Raw genomic sequence first — 6,292 nt, forward strand, 5'->3', positions numbered from 1 at the left:
AGAAACAGGCCTCTGAAAGCCTTATGCTATGGTTTAGACCTTAGGTAACCCTGAAGGCTCGCTTGCCAAAGACTTATCACCTATGACACTGCTGACCAGTGACGGAATGTTGTAAAGGTGGAGCCTAGTGGAAAGAAGTCAGATCATTGGGATTGTGTCTTTGAAGGGGATTCTGGGACCCTGGCCCCTCCCCTTTCTCTCTCTTTGCTTCCTGGTACCATGAGGTTAGCAACTTTTTCTTCTATAGGATTCCACTGTGATGTCCTGGGTCACCACTGGTCCAAGGGACCATGGTCTGAAAGCTCTCAAGCTGGGAACCAAATGAAAGCTTGCCTTCCTTTAAGTTGGCCATCTCAGGCGACTTGTCACAATGGGAGAGAGCAGACTAACACTTTACCATCTTTGTGGTGCTAACTCCTCTGTAAGATGGATGGAGAGTAAGACCCACTTCATAAGGCTCCTTTGAGGTAAATGCCTGCTATCTACATGACAATGCATCACGGTGCCCAGCGCTCAGGATCTGATAGGCAAGTGTCAGCTGTTATTAGCTCCCCTTTAAAATATAGATCTTAGGGAGACAGGATGGAATGAAGCCTAAGCTTTGGCATATGACATACTGCTGCTCCACTAATTAAGATGGCAAACACCTGTGAGACGGTTACTCGGTTGCAGAAATGTCGTCCAAAGTAAAGACTCACCTCCCGGCCAAGCCCTTTCTCCACACCATCCTGTCTGTTTATCATCCCCATTTGTAGGTATACATATCTTATCACATGTAGATGTCCCTCTGAACCACATACCGCTTTGTTTGACCTGACCTTGAGCTTTATGAGAAGCACACGTGCTGTGTGGGCTTTCGGGAAGTTTCTTTGCACGCACACACCTTCTCTGGTTCTCACACAGGCAGGCAGTGAGATCTCACCGTGCATTCTCTGAATGCAGGAAGGGAGGTCGCTTTCAACAGATGAGAAATGCATGTTAGCGCCTCCCTTCCTTCCTGCTCAGTTCTGGTGTTCCCTTTGTGTGACTGTCCTGCCTTTCTAACTGCATCTAGAACAGCCTTCTGGTTGGATCAATGTGGAAGGGGCCCATCCCTCTGGTTTGACTGCCCTCCTGGGCACAGGGTTCAGGTATGAGGGCCCGAGACAGGGAAACGCTCAGAGCCTGGCCCTTTTGAAGAGACTGCAGCCCCTGTGGGAGTTTCCTGATGCTTTTGAATCCCCACTGGGAGGCATTTTTCCTTTTCCATCCCAAATATGGGCTGGTGCTCTGAGTAGCATGGAAGAAGGAGTCTGAGGATAGTGTAAACACTTCCATGCCAACAGAGCCCTGGCCAGCAGGAATCCCAAGCCATCTAAGAATTCTGCCAACCTGGGCTTGGACTTTAGCTGGGGCATTCTGTGGAGCTACTTTTAGCTGGGAACAATTTTTTTCCCAGGGTGAAAGAAGAGTCCCATGCTGCCGAAAGGTATGTTTGCATTGAGCTGGCTGGTTACATGCCTGTTTCTCTTCTCTTTCTCCTGGGGTGCTAGAACCTGCCTACCTGGAAAGACAGGGCTCCCTTTGACTTAAACTAGTGGCCTAAGTATCTCTTCTATAACATGGAGAAAATCATCACACCCACCTCTTAGGTTGTGGTGAACTTTAAATGAGATAATACACATGGAAGTTCTTGCACAATAGACGCTTATAACTAATTAGTCAAAGTACTGAGAACAAATGGCTGGTGAAAGCCCGGCTGTTGATGTGACATTTTATCATTGCCTCCAAGGCCAAGGGAAATATTACAAAATAAGGAGTGAGCACTGGCTAGACCGCTCAGTGGGGGGAAGGAACGGACTATCAAGCCTGGAGTCTTAGAGTTATTATTGCTGTAATGCAACACATGACCAAAAACTGAGTTGGGGGAAAGGGTTAACTTGTCTTACACTTCCACATCATAGTCCATTACTGAAGGAAGAGAGGGCAGGAACTCAAACAGGGCAGGGTCTTGGAGGCAGGAGCTGATGCAGAGGCCATGGAGGGGGCTGCTTACTGGTTTGCTTCCCATGGCTTGCTCAGCAGGCCTTTTTTATTTTTATTTTTATTTTTATTTTTATTTTTATTTTAAATAGAATCTAAGAACATCAGCATCACCCACAATGGGCTGGGCCCTCCCCCATCAACTAATTAAGAAAGTGTCCTATAGCTAGCCCAGTCTCATGGAGGCATTTTCTCAGTTTGAGTTCCTTTGTTTCAGATGACTCTACTTTGTGTCAAGTTGATATATAATTAGCCAGTAGCCCTGAGTCTGATCCTAGTCTGACCCGTAGACATTGTCTACTGACCTCCACATGCATGTCATGGCATGTACGCACTTGCACATGCATACAAATACAAACAAACATGTTTTGAAAAGTCTTGAAAGAGTGAGCGGCAGAAGTGGGGAAGTGGAGTGGAATGCTGGCTGTGCTACACTCTTGAATACCCAGCAGCTGTGATGGGCAGTATGCGCATGCAAATGGTCCCTGTAACAATGTGTCATAGAGGGAGGAGGGGCTCATGGAACCCCATCCCACTTGGAAGCTTTCTAGGCACTTAATGGGGAGACTACACACACACACACACACACACACACACACACACACACCATGCACACAAAGGGAGAGAGAGTTTCTTCAGTGGTTTAGCCACGAATAAAATGCTGTGCTCCTATCAACAAATCTTCACCATGCTCGTGTAAGCAATCCTAATGAGATTCACTGAACCAACAATAAAACAAACAAACAAAAAAGTAGAAAAGGAAGGAAGGAAAGCAAAAGGGGAAAGAAGGGCATGAAAATAGAAGGGTGGAGGCTAGATGAAAAAAAGATTAATGAAAGGGAGAGGGGGAGCCAAGATAGGGTAACAGGGATGAATGTGATTCAAACATACATGACAAGGTCATAATAAACCCATTACCATATATAACTAATGTATGGTCATTATACAGGTTTAAAGGGGAAGATAAGAATGAACAGATTCAAACAACCATAGTTCTTGCTTACCACTGCATTTGTACCAGCTAGTCCAGGTAAGGCACAATAACAAACATCCCTCCATATTTAACACAAGAGGACTTCAATTGTACTCTAAATTTACTGCATGTCAGGCAGGTTTTCTGCATAAGAGCTAATGTTCCAGAGGATTGGATTCTGGCTTTATGGTTCTAGAACAATCAACCAACGAACTTGCCAGAGCACTTCAGAATGCTTCTGCTCGAAAAGAACTGGCCCAGGCCAAACCCATGACTGTACTTAAGACAAAGAATGAGTCTCTGTGTTCTGGAAGAAAAAGAGGATCCAGGTATCAGGGGAGGCCTTGTGATACCTGTCACAATGTTCAAAACTGTCACTCTGCTTCTATTTATTGCCCTCAAAAAGCTGGGGAGCTACTCAGGGTGGTGGGACATCTACAGATAGAATGATTAGCATGTTTTTTAATTCCCCAGAAGCAGGCATCCTTTGTGCCCTGTAGAGCCTTTATGGTCACGTGTCCATGGCTCTTTGGTGAATGTTTCTCCTGTTTAAACCCAGGATGTTGTAAGGAATTCAGGGATAGGGCTGTTAGTCACATGTAGGCACATGTGGACCTGCTGTCTTTGTAGAACTCTGTGCCCAGACTCTGAGGAGAATGTGGGACTGACCTTTCTCCGACCTCTAGGGATAGACAGATGGAAAATAGACATGTTTTGAAAAGTCTTGAAAGAGTGAGCGGCGGAAGTGGGGAAGTGGAGTGGAATGCTGGCCGTGACTCGGCTGCTACACTCTTGAATTCCCAGCAGCTGTGATGGGCAGCATGCGAATGCAACTGGACAGTGATAGCCTCCTGTCTGTGGAGCGCTTCCTGTGCACCATGCATTGGCTGAGTCTGTGATGAGTCTATTATGGAGCTATTACCAACAACCAGCCTTAGCAGTGAGGACGTTGATTTAGAGTTGAGCTAACCCACTCAAGTTGTGGGGAACGATGGGGAGAAGGGTTGAGCTGTTCCATCTCCCTGGGCCACGGATACTGCATCGCCCCTCCATCTTTCTGCTCATGTTACAGCTGAAAAGGAAAACAGAAGGAGTTACTGGCAAAATACCACACGGGACAATGAACAGCAGACTTCTGCAAAACGCATGGTGGTGCTTGTAGCAACTTCTCAAGAGTGAAAAAATGGAAACAGCTGTCTTGTGTTGTTTGTTTGTTTGTTTTTGTTTTTGATTCCCACCCCTTGCTGGGTTGAGGATGATCCTTGGAGTTTGTCTTAGTTAGGACTTTACTGCTGTGAACAGACACCATGACCAAGCCAACTCTTAGAAGGACAACATTTAATTGGGGCTAGCTTACAGATTCAGAGGTTCAGTCCATGATCATCATGGTGGGAGCATGGTAGCATCCAGGCAGGCGTGGTGCAGGAGGAGCTGAGAGTTCTACATCTTCATCTGAAGGCTGCTAGCAGATACCGACATCCAGGCAGCTAGGGTGAGGGTCTTAAAGCTCACACCCACAGTGACACACCTACTCCAACAGGACCACCCCTTCTAACAGTGCCACTCCCTGGGCCGAGCATATACAAACCATCACAGGGTTCTAGTCCCAGCTGCTAAGTACGTTTACCCCCGGGATCCCCTCCTGGATCTAAGAGTTGAGAAGAAAGGAAGGTCAGAGGATGGGCACTCTACATGGGCATCTTAAGGACAATCATGATTAGGTCCAAAGTCCTTGTAGGGTGGGGCGCATTGAGATCTAGAACAGGGAGGCTTGTTCAGGGTTCCACGTCTAGGGAGTGGCCTGTGTAAAAGAGAGCAAGCCCCCCAACACACCTCTTAGTCATTCGACTGCTGCCTCTGGAGCAGAGCAGGGAGGGAGGTCTGTGTGCCCAAAGTCAATGGCAGCTCATGGGGTCTGAGTGTAGAATGTGGCTTCCATTGATGGATGTACTGTCCCCATTCTAAAGGCCTAAAACAACATGGCAGGAAGAGGGGGAGTGGCCCCATAGCACTTCAGTTTCCCAAAGCGTCTCACTTCCACAAAGGTGATGGTGAGTATGTTGTTACAGCATTTACTAAGAATATATATCAGGACCAAGACTCATCAAGACAATGTACACGCAGCTCCTCTCTGACCCTCTCCTGACGTCTACATAGGTCCTCCTCCTTAGTGTGAGGGTGACCGGCTACCCAAGTCCAGCCCTTACTTCTACAGAAACTGAGGTTTGAATTTCAAACTCCAATGATCAGCTGCACGTGGAGGCAGGGACAAGCTCCTAACTCTGGGTACTCGAGCACTGGGGTGGCCCAGGCCTAACTCTGGATGTGCACGCACTGCGGTGGCCCAGGCCAGGTGCTGTGGGCTGTTTGACTATGCTCAATCTTTTTGCTCCTCCAGAACCTGCTCCATGATCAGACTAGCTGAGCCTGACATCTGCACCCTTCTAACTTCCCTGGCTTCCATGACCTCCATCTTCTGCTTGGGTTTGATCAACCGGGGGCACCAATGGAAGGCCAGGCAGTAGAAGACAAGGACCCTTTCAATGTCAGACCATAGCTGGCTGCTGAGTCCCCCACACCTCCAAGCCTCTGCTCTCCAAAGACTGCCTGCTTTTAGCCCAGGTACCTGCTTGGCTCTGCCTCCTGCCTCTCAGGCCTTGGGGTGTCTTTCTAAGCAGCACTGATCCCCTGTGTTCTCTGTCTTGTGACTAGCCCGCCATTAAGTGCTCCTCGGCTACCCTTGAGAACCTTTGTGTCTTGCCTGGCTGAATTCTTTGAAAAGAGGATAGCTGGGACATTGGCTTCCTGGATCTAGCCTTTCCGAGATGCCAGGATTCTGGGATCTCTGTGGACACCTGTCTGTCCTGGTGCTGCATGCCCAGCCTGCGCCAAGCTCCCACCAGCCTTATTTATTTATTGAACAACATGCAAGCACAGTTTCCCTTTGTGCTTAATGTGTCAGCGCTTCACTGGATTCGGACTTCAAGGCTTGGATTTTGTTGACAATAATGAGATCACCCAGACAATTATCGTTTGATTTTTCAGTTTGCTGGAAGATTAAAGAAAGTTAAGACGCTTTGGCTGTTTCCTGTTATCCATTTGCTGGGGCCGGGGATGGGGTGGAACAGAAGAGCTCACTGTTTAAACTGTCCACTTCAGGAGCTGTTTATACAGCACGGGCAGCTTCCTGTGCACTGAAAGGTCCCTAAGTATGTAGAGGACCCTCCGGCACCTCAAAGGTCCAGGTGGGGCTGAAAGCATCTGCTCCCACACCCGAGGCTTCAGCTGACATCATGG

At 47.9% G+C, this 6,292-nt stretch overlaps 1 long non-coding RNA gene across 6 annotated transcripts; it reads left to right on the top strand.

The window, feature by feature from the left end:
* The first annotated feature begins 1,028 nt into the window (after positions 1-1,028).
* Positions 1,029-6,073, top strand: Gm34846. 6 transcript variants are annotated; one of them, XR_387880.2, is made up of 6 exons: positions 1,029-1,468; positions 2,972-3,052; positions 3,131-3,324; positions 4,068-4,144; positions 5,394-5,617; positions 5,708-6,073. It is a non-coding gene; the product is annotated as a predicted gene, 34846 (long non-coding RNA). The 6 variants fall into 6 exon arrangements; XR_001778611.1 differs by having other exon boundaries at positions 3,135-3,324; XR_387882.3 differs by having other exon boundaries at positions 3,192-3,324.
* Positions 6,074-6,292: the final 219 nt, after the last annotated feature.

This window comes from Mus musculus, chromosome 8 (assembly GCF_000001635.26).
Source record: "Mus musculus strain C57BL/6J chromosome 8, GRCm38.p6 C57BL/6J".
Taxonomy (NCBI): domain Eukaryota; kingdom Metazoa; phylum Chordata; class Mammalia; order Rodentia; family Muridae; genus Mus; species Mus musculus.